Genomic DNA, 14207 nt, shown 5'->3' on the forward strand with positions numbered 1-14207 from the left:
GGCATGAGAGTAGGATTATGCATGCCTGTTGTCTTAGACGCACCAAAGACACTTCTAAAAACTAAAAAGCTTGTGTCTGACATTAAACAATGCAGTAAATTACCGTTTCTGGAGGGTGCAGCCACTTTACATGCCGGAGACGCCTTTGTTGCAGCAGTTTTAACTCTTAATTCAAAGCTTTGCTTTTTTTTTTCTTGTTAATGCTCTGTTTAATCGTGAACTGTAAAATGTTTGTTTTTAATGTATGGGTAAAAATGTGTATATGGGAGTGCAAGGAATGCAGATGTGGGCTCCGATGCCATGTGACTGTGGGGTTTTTCTTCCTGTTTTTTTTTTAATTACTTATTGGAAATCGCAGTTATTGTAAAGGTTATATCAGCCATGGTCATTATCAGGTTTACTTATTTCGGGCATGGGAGTCATGGTAAAGGCAATACTAGCTGCAATGACTGGCTGAAATGCCTTTTGCTCATCACCCAGCATATGATTATACATGCTTCAAATAGCGGTGTGGGAGCAAACGACTGCTATAAAGTACGCTTGTGTGCTGCAAGACTGAGGATATGTCCTCATATGGTTCTGTAGGAGATCTATTGAAAAATAGCCTTTTCTATGTAGTTGTAGTGAATGGGAAGGACAAAAGTGATCACCAGTCTTCATATAGTCCCACATAGTAGACGATGCCAGTCCACAAAACCTTGTAGACTGACAAACCTGCAAGTCATTTTATGCACATAGATGTGTGGTCGGCCTGTCTCAGTAGGCCTTTTAGACTCCTGTTGGGAGAAGGGAACAACAGGGTACAAAGCAGGTGACCAGTCACAGCACAGATCTGAGGATCCTCCCAAGAAGAGCTATTTGGCACGCTTTTTTTTTTTTTTTTTTTTTTTTTTTTTAAGGGAGAACAAACTTGTACCATTTTCAGTCATCTGCTCTATTTACCAATGTCTCCAAAAATATACATACACCTATTGAAGACCTCGTGCCTATTGTACAAACTACATTCAGTATGTATATTCATGTGCCATACACTATGCCGAACTGTAAATTATTGGCATGTCCCATTTTTAAATTTCAGATTCAATTTCTTATTCGACAGTCTCGCAGTACAGCGTTCTTCGGTAGGTTGCTTCCATATATTCAATAAGTACCTGTTGAGTTGTCCAAAGCCCCCAAAAGTGCCGCAAATGTCTGTTTGCATTACATCAGTTTCTGCATGGTTATTTTCAAAATCTCCCGAGATTGCCAAACATAGGGGCTAATTAGCCATCGCTCAGGGGCTGTAGTCACGCCCAATTGGTGTGATTGATGTCCTCTTCATCGTTCCCACTTTAGCTGCATTAATAATAATAATAATAATAATTTATATAGCGCCAACATATTCCGCAGCGCTTTACAGTTTAACAGTTTCAAAACACAAGTCATAAGTAACAACGCTAACAATACAATAATTAAAGCAAAATAAGACGAAATAAGACGACCCTGCTCGTGAGAGCTTACAATCTACAATGAGGTGAGGGAGATACAGAGTACAGGTGTGTATTTACAATGGTGTATTTACAATGAAGGTCCAGCCATCTTGCGGGAGTGAAGGATGGATGGAGATAGTGAATGGGCTACACACGCACACTTACACAGAGAATGACTTTGATTAGTGAATGTGATAGGCCGCTCTGAACAGGTGTGTTTTGAGGGAGCGCCTAAAACTATGCAAATTGTGGATAGTCCTGATTTCTTGGGGTAGAGCATTCCAGAGGATAGGAGCAGCACGGGAGAAGTCTTGGAGTCGGGAGTGGGAGGTACGGATTAGTGCAGAGGTTAGTCGAAAGTCGTTTGCAGAGCGCAGCGATCGGCTAGGCCGATAGACAGAAATGAGAGAAGAGATGTAAGGGGGTGCCGCACTGTGGAGAGCTTTGTGGGTGAGAACAAGTACTTTGAATTGGATCCTATAATGAATGGGCAGCCAATGTAAGGACTGGCGAAGAGCGGACGCGTCCGAGTACCGATTACCCAGATGGACGATCCTGGCCGCTGCATTAAGTATGGACTGGAGAGGGGATAGTCGAGTGACGGGGAGGCCAATTAATAGAGCATTGCAGTAATCCAGGCGAGAGTGGATCAATGCAACAGTGAGGGTTTTTGTTGTTTCCATAGTGAGAAAAGGGCAGATTCTAGAGATGTTCTTTTAGGTGTAAGAGGCAAGAGCGGGCAAGGGACTGTATATGGAATGTGAAGGAGAGATTGGTGTCAAACATAACACCCAGACAGCGCGCCTGCTGCCGGGGTGGTGTTGTGGTACCACCCACGGAGAGGGAAATGTCAGATTTAGGGAGGTTAGTAGACTGCGGGAGCAGAAGTTGTTCAGTTTTGGAGAGGTTGAGTTTCAGATAGAGAGCGGACATGATATTGGAGACTGCGGACAGACAGTCACTGGCGTTCTGTAGTACAGCGGGGGTAAGGTCGGGGGAAGACGTGTATAGTTGTGTGTCATCAGCATAAAGATGGTACTGAAAGCCAAATCTGCTGATGGTCTGTCCAATTGGGGCCGTGTAGAGAGAGAAAAGAAGGGGGCCAAGGACTGAGCCCTGAGGTACCCCGACAGCAAGAGGAAGAGGAGATGACGAGGAGCCAGAGAACAAAACACTGAAGGAGCGGTCAGAGAGATAGGAAGAGAACCAGGAGAGTGCAGTGTCCTTAATGCCTAGTGACTGGAGCCTAGAGAGTAGGAGATGGTGGTCAACAGTATCGAAAGCTGCAGATAGGTCAAGAAGAATGAGCAGAGAGTGGTCACTGTTACGTTTTGCTGTCAGAAGGTCATTGGTCACTTTGATGAGTGCAGTTTCAGTCGAATGTAGGGGGCGGAAGCCGGACTGTGAAGGGTCTAGAAGGGAGTGAATGGAGAGGTAACAGGTAAGGCGGGAGTAAACTAGCCGTTCCAAAAGTTTAGAGATGAAGGGGAGATTGGAGACTGGTCTGTAGTTGTTTGTGCAGGATGGGTCAAGAGCAGGTTTCTTTAGTAATGGAGTAACGATGGCGTGTTTGAAGGAGGATGGGAAAATGCCCGAGGAGAGGGAGAGATTAAAGATTGTAGTTAGGTGGGTTGTGACGACTGGAGAGAGAGACTGGAGGAGATGTGAGGGAATGGGGTCGGTAGTGCATGTAGTCGGACGAGAAGAAGAGAGGAGTCTGGAGACTTCTTCTTCTGTGATGGGATCAAATGTGGAGAGTGAGCCAGGGGAGATGCAGGAAGGGATGGGAGTCACAGCACTTGGTGGTTGGGAGCAGATTTCTTGACGGATATTATCTATTTTTTCTGTAAAGTGGGAGGCCAGGTCATCAGCACAAATGTCTGTGATAGGGGCTTGTGCTTTTGGCCTGAGGAGGGAGTGAAAAGTGTCAAAAAGTTTCTTGGGGTGGTTGGCTAGTGAGGAGATCAGGGTGGTGAAGTAGGTCTGTTTGGCAAGGTGAAGGGCAGCGTTATAGGTTCTTAACATAAATTTGAAGTGTATGAAGTCTTCTGGTGTGCTGGTTTTTCTCCATAGGCGTTCAGCACTCCTGGAGCATCGCTGGAGAAGTTGAGTTTGCGATGTGAGCCAGGGCTGTTTTACTCTGTGTTTGGAGGTACTGAGAGTGAGGGGAGCTACTTGGTCAAGGGTGCTTCTAAGAGTGTCATTGTAGTGATGAACAGCCAGATTAGGACGGGAAAGAGAGGAGATTGGGGACAGAGATGAGTGTAGGGAATCTGAAAGTGTCTGAGGGTTAATAGCTTGTAGATTTCTGACTGTGTGGTAGGTAGGAATGAGCTGGGGTGGGTGAGGATTTGTGAGCGTGAAGGAGAGAATGTTGTGGTCAGAGAGTGGAAGCGGTGAGTTGTTTAGGTGGGAGATTGAACAGAGCCGGCAGAAGACCAGATCAAGGGTGTTACCGTCCTTATGTGTCTCAGAGGTTGAAAGCTGTGGGAGGCCTAGAGAGGTGTTTAGTGATAGAAGCTGGGATGCAGATGTGGAATTAGGGCTGTTAATGGGGATGTTGAAGTCTCCCAGGATGAGGGTTGGTAGTTCTGAGGACATGAAGTGTGGCAGCCAGGCTGAAAAGTGGTCAAGGAAGTGGGTGGGTGAGCCTGGGGGCCGGTATATGACCGCTACCCTGAGGGAGAGGGGACGGAAGAGCCTGATGGTGTGGACCTCCAAAAGAAGGGAATAAGAGTGATGGGACTGGGGGGATGACCTGGAAAGTGCATTGTGGGGACAGGAGTATGCCAACTCCACCACCAGGTCTGTTTGTGGGTCTCTGGGAGTGAGAGAATTGTAAGCCACCGTAGGAAATGGCAGCAGGAGAGACAGTGTCAGAATCCTGAATCCAGGTTTCAGTGAGGGCCAACAGATTAAGAGAGTTGTTCAGAAAGTAGTTGTGTAGGAAAGGAAGCTTGTTACAAGCAGACCGTGGATTCCAGAGGGCACAATTAAAAGATTGAGATGAGGGAGTGCAAGTAATGTTAATCAGATTATTGTGGTTTCGATATGAGGTAGGGTAAGGGTTGAGGTTGGGGGATGGTGGACCAGGGTTGGGGGAGATGGTCCCCTGAAATCAGTAGGAGAAGGAAGATAAAGAGCCAATAGTTGTTGGAATTGTAAGTAGTTTTTTTCTGCGATGTGTTTGGGCAAGATGTGCTGAGGTTTCTCAGGAAGGTGAGGAGTGTGTGGGAGCTGTACATGGGAGAAGGAAGTATAGAGGGGCTGATGTGTATGAGTCGTGATGGAGGGGGGATAGGGTGATGAATGTGGATGGCAAGGGAACACAGGATGATACAAATAATGCACATGGTTAAAGGGGAAGGCAAAGTGTGGGTTACCTGACTCCTGCCCTGACTAACTGCCATGTATAACTGCCGTTTTGCTGGATGCTTATCTTCTGTGATGCTTTGCTTATGGGATGCTTGCGTGCTGTACCCCACACTGCGTGCTTCCCCTTAGCAACTACTACATATATAGGCCACACTACAGGGTCAGGAGAGAGGGATTGTGGGAGCTGGTTGGGTATAATTTGGCAGCTGGGGCCAGCACACCAGGGGATGGTTAGATGATCGAAGGCACTAGACCACGATGTGGCAATATGCTATAGCACCTTCCATTGCATTGAGCACATGCCTAAGATCCTCACAGACTGAAGATAATGCAGGGGGACACTCATGGAGGAGTCAATCATGCCAAAAGGGTGCGATTCCCAGCACCTGAGGCTGGATTACCATGCGTGTAGTGGCGGGATGGTTGGTTCTGTTGGCTACACAACACTTAGGCTTCATGGGTGCGCAAGTAAAATTCTCAGTGTATAGGTCAGATGTGTAAAAACTGCTCTGCAGTATGAGAAGTCCAAACCATTTTTTTGACGCTGATGTGAGTTTTGAAACACTTCATGCTTGAATAGAATCGTAACAGGTAATGGTGGAACTTAATGGGGACCTGGTGGGCTCCTTTTTGGCCAAACCCAGGTTCAGAAGCAGGACGGTGTATTATAAACTAATAGCTGATTATGAAGTATAAATTCTCTGGTGCCCTTTTGATTTTGGCTTAAAAGTACAGATATAACATTTGATCTCAATTTTCTCGAAGTGAAAGAGCACTTGGTTCGTTTCACAGAATACCCTGTAATAGCTGTCTAGAATATTTCTTAGAAATAGTTTAGGAAACCTGACTTGTAACCGTGTGCAGATTAGTGATCACTTTGCTTGATTCATTAGATGTTGCATTCATTGTACCTAGATAGAATACAAATTTATTTGTATAGGGCTCCAATAACCTTCTTGGGAAAGGTTTTGTGAAATTGATGTGTTGGGCTTGCTTGCATTTCTATTGCATCAGTACGAACACTGAAACCTGCCATTTCTAGTTAAAAGAAAAATCTGCTCCCTAATTTGAGAGCAGTATAATGTAGAGACAGGTCCTGATTCCAGCACTGTCTCACATACTGAGCTGCTTTTTGAAGTTTTTATAATCTCCTAAGTGATTTTATCACTAGAGGACTAGGAAACCAATATTATGTATGATCTTAGTTTAACCCCGCCTCTACCACTGATTGGCAGCTTCTTGCCTATGTAGTGTACACAGAAAGCTGCCAATCAGTGGCTTGGATGGGGTTATAAGCAACTCTACTTTCAGAGAATTAGTATATTTGCATCAGAGAACAGTGATTTATTTATTTATTTTTTTTATCAAAAATGAAGCAATAATCCCCAATAAGTGACACATCGTTGGAGTCAGCGTCCCTGCCCCTATATTATGCTGCTGTCAGATGAAGTAGCAAAAACCTGGTGACAAGTTCCCGTCGAAGTATATTTCAGTGGAGAATAACTCTTCAATGCTAGTTGGTGAATTTTAACCCCTTCACCACCTTTGACGTATCCATACATCCAGGTCGGTAACTGCTTACCGACCTTGGACATATGGATAAGTCATGACAATTTTGCGCTCACAGAAGCTGTACGTGCACGATCTCCGCTGGGTGATCATCTGATTTCACAGCTGACACTTGGCACTCAGTGGAAAAAGAAGTTATAACTTTCAGAATAAAGCGATGCAAAAGTTTTTTCTCTAAAAGTTTGTGCAAAAGTGCCAAAACATTAAAAAATATATAAATTTGGTATTGCTGAATTAATAATGACCCGAAGAATGATGCTGCTTTATCAGTTTTGCCACACATAGAACGGCATAAAAAAAAAAACAATTCCTGAATTGCTGTTTTTTGTTCATTCTGCCTCCCAAAAATCGGAATAGAAGGCAATCAAAAAATGTTACGTGCCCGAAAATGGTACCAATATGTCAACTTGCTCCGCAAAAACAAGCATTCACATGACTGTCTGCCAAAATTTGGAAAATTTATAGCGACCTAAATATGACGATGCAAAAACCTAGTTTTTGCAAAAGTGTCGTGGGATCCATTGAAGCGTTCCAGAGCTATTTCCACATAAAGTGGCACTGGCCAGAATTGTAAAATTTGGCCTGGTCATGAAAGTGAAAATGGGCTTGGCAGAGTAAAGGTGTTAAATATTAATACACTTCAGAAAAAAATAATTTAATGAAAAAGTATGGAAAAAGTCAAGCTTAAGGGAGGGGGGGGGGTACTTCCCATCCAGGGCTGTGGAGTCAGTGTCATGGAAATTGAGGAGTCGAAGGTTTGGCTTACCGACTCCTGCCTACCGAGTTATGCCTATTCTTTTGTTGTTCTATTTTTGCTGGAGTGTCTCACTTTATCATTTGAAAAGAAAAGGGGGAGACAGGGTGCTTCCAGTGCGTAGGTCTGTATGGAAAGTAGATGAGTGCACAGCAAGTGTTAGGCTCACCTGATAGGGTTGTGAGAGTCACAACGCCTATAATAGCATAAAACAGCTGCAGCAGTCTGCACGAGGTCCAAGGACTTGGTACAAAGAGAAGGCTGGTAGTGCAATAAGAGACTGCGCTGCTGTGGTAGAATTCAAGATCTCTTTATTGCCAACGCGTTTCCTGAGCCAGTCCCTGCTCACTTAATCAGGGCATGTCTGGGACTGGCTCAGGAAACGCGTTGGCAATAAAGATATCTTGAATTCTACCACAGCAGCGCAGTCTCTTATTGCACTACCAGCCTTCACTTTATCATTTGGTCATTTTGCTTGGCAGAACAAAGTTTTACACATTCTAAAAATGGAGTCGGGCCACCCACTACACTATCAAAGAGCCGATAAATTGGGCAAAAAGTGAATGTTTAAAAACGGCTCTATGGTTTTGCCTGCAAGTCGACTCCAACATTTTATAGGGAAATATATGAGCAACCCTGATTTCATCTAAGAGCATGGTCGTGCAACCTGGGGTTGATTTGCTTTCATGCCCCATTTTTATTTATTTGTTACTATGGCTTGAGTGGTTATACTGTGTAAATCCTATCCATATACATGACACGGCGTAGTCCACATGGACCGGACAGCCCTTGTAGGTTGCTATGCATTAAGAAGAGAAAAGCTTGGTACCTGTGGGATCTAATGGCGTATTCCATGAATTACAGAATTAGAATGAAAAAGAACCTTTGAATGTCTGAGCGGAGGCCCAATACGATGGAATCACTGAGCTATAACATGACTGTGTGCACAAGGCCAACATTGCAGTTTCAATTTACTAAATGGAGCTTTAGGTAAAGTCTCCGTAACTGTAGACTCCTTGTTTTTATTTCAGTTCTTGTGACTGTTACACATCAAGGGAAGTTATGATGTGGAGCTTCATTGTTAATAGTTCTTCCTAATGCATATCTATGTGCAGCCTCGTCTGCGGGGATAGCATTTCCTTGCTAATGAGTTAATAAGGGGGCACTGGGAGGGGGAGCGGAGCTGCCACTCCTTGGCTCATAGGAACAGATGAGTCACCTTCTAGGGTGCACAGGTGTGATAATGCAGCACTAATATGGTTGAGTGACAAGAATTTGGCTCTCTTCCCTTCCAGCCACCTCTTGGCCGTGGACCAAACAGCCACAATCGGCCTAAGGTGAATTTTTTCTTTTAACAAAAGCGGCAACGGGAGTTCCTCTATTAAATAGTTGTATTTCTTTGTAGCGTCATGATAATTAACGCCTACAGCCTTTTTTTTTTTTTTTTTTATTTTGTGTCCTTGTGCTGCAAAGTAGCTGCCATATATAAAGCTGCCGACTCCATGACAATGTAGAAACCGATTCCTCAGCAATTTGTGCATTGTCTAGTCATGTTATAATTTTTATATATGGGATAAAAATTTTATTGGAGCATTTTCTCGCTCGTTTTAATTTGGTAATGAATGTTTAGCGTTCTAATAAACTCTCACATAAACTTACACCTACAGAAGCTTTGATATTTCTGGCTTTCCTCATGCTACTTGCACACCTCCAGCTAATTTTTATAGATTTTGGAAAAGTGGAAGGATTGGTGACATGATTCATACCTAGAAATTGGTGGGAGATTTCAAAATTCTGCGTTTTCAGGGGTCATACAGGTATATCAATTATGGTACTCTATTACAATAGCACAATATTAAAAGCATTTGTACGGTTACAGCATATTGATGAGCTATGCAGATTGAGATCGGTGGGGGTCTGATCTGCTGCACTCCCACCGATTTAGCTGTTGAAAGAATAAGATGTGTTCTGCATTACCTGTCACCGACTGCTACACATTGAACAGAGCTAATGATTGCAGCCACCATAGTAAATAACATCTGATCGGATTGAGTGTTGGGTGGTGTCCTCCACAACTCGTGTTGATGACCTATCCTAAGGTTGACCTAAATATGCTGTGACCAAACAACCCCTTTAACTTTCAGTTTCCTTTCTCTGCTGCATTATACAAAGCTACAGTAGATGCTGATATCAAAGTCCTACAACCCCTACGAAGGAAAAGGTAAACACCGTTACAGGGTGGTTAACATGGCACATCACAAACTTTAAAAAAAAAAAAAGTGTATATATACATAATTTTTTCCATGCCCAGATGTCCGCCTTAGAGAGGTTTTTCACTACCTGGACAACTTGTTCTTAATTACTGTTTCCTCAAAGTAAAATAACAGCTATACTCTTATTACAGCGGTGTCGGCACTGTCTCTTCCGGGACGTGTGTGACATTGCTATGTCATGTGATCCCTGTGGCTAATCAGCGTCTGGTTTGCTCTACCCTACCTTGGACAAACCAGACGTCAAGAGGAAATGAGCGAGCAGCTACGCTCTGCCTTCCTCCAGATGTCAGTAACGTCTGAAGGGTGGGAGTGTGAAGAGGCCGGTGATTGGGTGAATGTCACCCAGTCAGTCACGCGAGAGGCAGTGCTGGAAAGGCGCCAACACCAAAGGCCAAGTATATCTATTTGGGGGAGAGGAACATCATGATTGAAAAGGGGTTGTCCTAAGGAGTGGACAACCCCTTTTTAAGGTGAATTTGGCTTGCTTTCCTCTGAAGTTCTGCAAAGTGGCATCTACCGCTCACTACCACACACGGCAAATGTTGCAGTTAAGGCTCCTCTTCATGCATCCACGCAAGTTTTCCACATAGACTTTTGTGTTTTAATACCTGCACACTTAGCTGGTCAGTGTCTCCCCAGGCCTTTACTTAATTTTCAGTAGCCGGCCAAATTTTACAATGGGTTTAGCGTTCACTGTTTGGGCCTCTTGTGCTTTTGTAGCTTAAATGCTCTTTTTCAAACCCTGCTGCTGATGGTACTCTGTGCGCGGACATGTTAAAGTCCAGGGACAATACCCTTTTTCTTTCTGTGAGTGTTTTTTTATTCCAGACTGTTGGTTGGAAACTGCAGAGGACTCTAGTTGACAGCCAATTCATTTTGCTGATTCATCCGTTCTCCAGATGGCTTAAAGCCAGAGCTTGGCTTGCAGATTAAAGTCTGAAAGCTGCAAAGCTGCTGGGACTTGAAGGAATGTTGGTAAATTGTTGCTGTATGAAGGCAGGCAATAAAAAGAACTTTTTCGTCTAAGTATTATTCTGTGTTGGTTAAGGCATGAAAGCCACCTACTTTCTCGCATAACATTGATCTCTTTTGTCTTGCAATAAGTTAGATATAAGGCATATGCTTGAAATCCTGGCAATTTTGCCTTTGTGCTTTGATTAACTTTCTTAATGGTGTGCAAAGTCCATTCCGTTCCTATAGAAATCCTAAAAGAGGATCATTTTAACAGAATTATAGAATTGGTTCAGTCTCTACCTTTTGTGTATACCGTATCTATATGAATATATTTTTAAAGCTTCTTCGCCCCTTTTAAAATAAAGACAATTTTGATCTTTCTACTCTTCTGGCAAATTGTTCCATGGTCATGCCTGCTTCGAGGAAATCTGGATGACCACCAATAAGGTGAGTTCTGAAAAAGTGGTCACTAAAGCTTTTGTTTTGAAGTGAGTATAGTCAAGTTGGGTCATGACTGGGTTCGTTCTTGACTCTGCTTAATTTAAATGGCACCTCTACAATTGACTCGCTTAAGGAATTAAAGCCCTGATTCACCAGAACTGACAATTTTCTAGCCAGTCTTCGTAAGGAGTCTTGTAGGACGCTTCTAATTCATTAAGAGTTGCACGCGTTAAGACGCGTGCAACTCTTAATGAATTAGAAGCGTCCTACAAGACTCCTTACGAAGACTGGCTAGAAAATTGCCAGTTCTGGTGAATCAGGGCTTTAATTCCTTAAGCGAGTCAATTGTAGAGGTGCCATTTAAATTAAGCAGAGTCAAGAATGAACCCAGTCCAAACCCAGTCCAAACGAACCAAGATTCCTGGCGTGGCACACGGTGCCACACTTAACTTGACTCACTCTCTTGATCCAGTAAGCTGGATCAAGAGAGTGAGTCAAGTTAAGTGTGGCACCGTGTGCCACGCCAGGAATCTTTTGCTAGTCCCTGACTGCTGTAAGATTTTTGGCCTTAGTGACTCAGGTTGGCATAAATTAGACCAGTTATGGCGCCCTGTCCCAGCTCCACCCAGTTTGGCAGAGCTGTGAAAACCTGCAAAGAGAGGGAGACAAGTGCACATAGGGTAGTATGGAAGGATGCCAGTAAATTAGGGAACTGACAGTGGGTGCTCCTCTAATTTGGGTTGCATGCATGCAGTCTGGTAAGTTGCTGCAGTCACACTTGCAGATTGTAGAGTGGTAAGGAGGTAGAAATTGAGCTGACCACTTCTGTATAGACAAAGTAGTTCCACGCTGGTAGTTGTGCTTTTAGTAGTTTTTATTTACGCGTTTCGTGTCTGTTCCCATTCAATTTTCAAAATAAAAATGCAACTTTTTGGTATTTTCAAGGCAAAGTTTTTGTAAAAACTCGGTAAAAGTTTGTAGCTTTTCAAAGCAACTTTATATCAGAATTCTGGCTAAATTGCTTTTCAGTCTATGCCAAAATGTTTTCAGTCCTGTCTCTCAATTTGCACACTTGCCAATGTTTCAGCCAGGAATGAGATATTTAAGCCCTTTTTGGTGGGGTTTGGATAAATACTGCCCCTTTTCTCGTTATGGCTCTTGTGATTTTTGATCAAAAGAAAGGCCGTTTGGCAAATATGCGTTGCTTTTTCCTATAACGATAACTAAATGAGGGTCATAAAGACCTTTCGTCCACTCTTGTTGATGCTGTGGCATAATTTTCCAGTAGTCTAACCACCTGTATATCTAGTGTGCAAAAAACCTGTAAAGCACCACCTTCTGTATACTGGAAATTCACTTAGGTTCCACACCAATGTTTACTGGCGCAACTGCAAAGTAACCCTGGTGGTTTATGTAAAGACATAAAAAAATCTTAAAAAAATAAATATATATAATCTGTTTACACCAGTGAGCAATGTGGAAGGTATGTAGTGGATTGATGGTTGCTCATTAAAAGAAAGCTTTGTTTGACATTCTTTTGAGAGATGACGAAGACTTTGCCAAGAAACCTTGTTCAGTTAGGCCAAAAAACGTAAGTGTTATCCTAATGGCAGAAAAGATTAAAGATTAAGGTGCAGGAAGAGGCTTGTGGCCTTGAGGTTCTACTTTTTAAATATGTTCTGAAATGCAAAATTTATTTTAGTCAAGATGTCCATCTGTGAGGTATCTTCCAGTTCTTGAACCCCAACTGTAATGTTGCTGTAGGTGGGGGTGGTTCCGAGGGACAGTGTGTCAGGGTGGTTCAGGCCATTACTGGAGCAGATGTCAACTAATCTTGCGTGTGGCCTATGTAACACCTGACCCTCCAATACTGATCTCATATTGATGACCTATCCCATGGATAAATCGGCAATAGTTTAGTCCCGGTCAACTTTTACTGCCTTTATTATTGGATACAGTTGCGAAGTTTGGACATACCTTTTAAGACCCCCCCCATACACGTTTGAATTGGACTAAAGGTGGAATTGGAGAACAATCTAATGTATAGTGGACACAGGAGAAATTTGTACATTTTCCGCATTGCTGTTGGGTGGTAATAAGATCCAGGATACAGACTGTATAGATTGTGGTTTTATTATCGACACATTTCGAAGTTCACACATTTCTTCCTCAGGCGATCACCACATGTTATGCCACTCTTCCCTTTGAAAACGCATGAATATTTGGCCGAAGTAAATGTTCATATATATGAAGAAGTCTGGGAGAGATGGCGGTCAGCCAGCAGCACTGTGTGTGGGGTACCGTAGCTGGTCACAGACCTCAACATGGGGCGTTACCTTCTGTACAAATTGCAAAAGGGGGAAAAGTCACAGCAGCAAAATACTGTTAATTTAACGCAGTACAAATTAATTTGTTGATATCGATGCTGCAGCGCTAGTTAACTTATGCTGTGCATTTTCTGTATAGCCTGTGGGTCAGATTTTGGCAAATATTATCCACAATACAGTTAATGTAATCTGCAAGTGCCTTTAATTGGACAATGTGCCGCATGTATGACGCATATACCCTTAAGGCAAAGAGCATATTCTCATGAAGTTGTGTGCATCAACTCCAATCATCCAATGCAATGACGCCAATTAAATGGTAATATTGGGGACATTCTAATATTGTCATCTCGGAGGTACTTCCTTCTCAACCATTTTTGGCCGCAAAAAAATCCCAAAAAGCATACAAACTTAGATTGTAACATAAAAATTCTATTGGCTCATCTTATGCAATTTATACATTATCAAGATTTTGGTCCTCTTCATATACTTTTGCATTAAGAATAATGTCTTCAAGTACAATTGATTTCGGCTTTATACAGTATGCACTGCTTATGGCCAGGGTGACATTTTCTCAGCTTTGTGTCCTCTGTTCCATATTTGTAACTGTTCTTTCTCTGTAAATCAGGAATATAGACCGACTAAGATATTTTAACCCAAGAAATAATCTCTAGATCTACCCAAGGTTAATTCTGTGAAGGGATTGTCAAGGCCTTGAACAAAAGTCTTCAGTCATTTTGTGGTTGTAGACTGCCGACTTGTGACAGCAGGTGTTGGGTGCGCCGTTGCGATTTCCGAGTGCGAGATGGCGTTCACCTGACCACTGTTGGCAATTTTCTTACTCTCTGTCACTTGCCGACTAGACTTATTTGGCTTCTCTCAATAGAAGAATTGAGAAAGCTGGATGAGACTAGTCAGCATGTCACACAACCGCCCGAGCGCACCAGGGTAATTGTGACGGTGTGCGCCCCGCATGAATTCACGATTTTGCAGTGAGCAGTCATTTAGTGTTTGTAGACCTTTACCGCAAGCATGGACAACACCTTGA

The 14207-nt window shown here is 43.1% G+C and overlaps 1 protein-coding gene across 2 annotated transcripts in view; it reads left to right on the plus strand.

Annotated features, from left to right (window-relative positions):
• PARN (poly(A)-specific ribonuclease) overlaps positions 1-14207 on the plus strand; it is a 185762-nt gene that overhangs the window by 159364 nt on the left and 12191 nt on the right. The window lies entirely within an intron of this gene.

The sequence above is a fragment of the Dendrobates tinctorius genome, unplaced genomic scaffold, assembly GCF_039654945.1.
Source record: "Dendrobates tinctorius isolate UK_male_01 unplaced genomic scaffold, ASM3965494v1 ptg000129l, whole genome shotgun sequence".
In the NCBI taxonomy this organism is placed as follows: domain Eukaryota; kingdom Metazoa; phylum Chordata; class Amphibia; order Anura; family Dendrobatidae; genus Dendrobates; species Dendrobates tinctorius.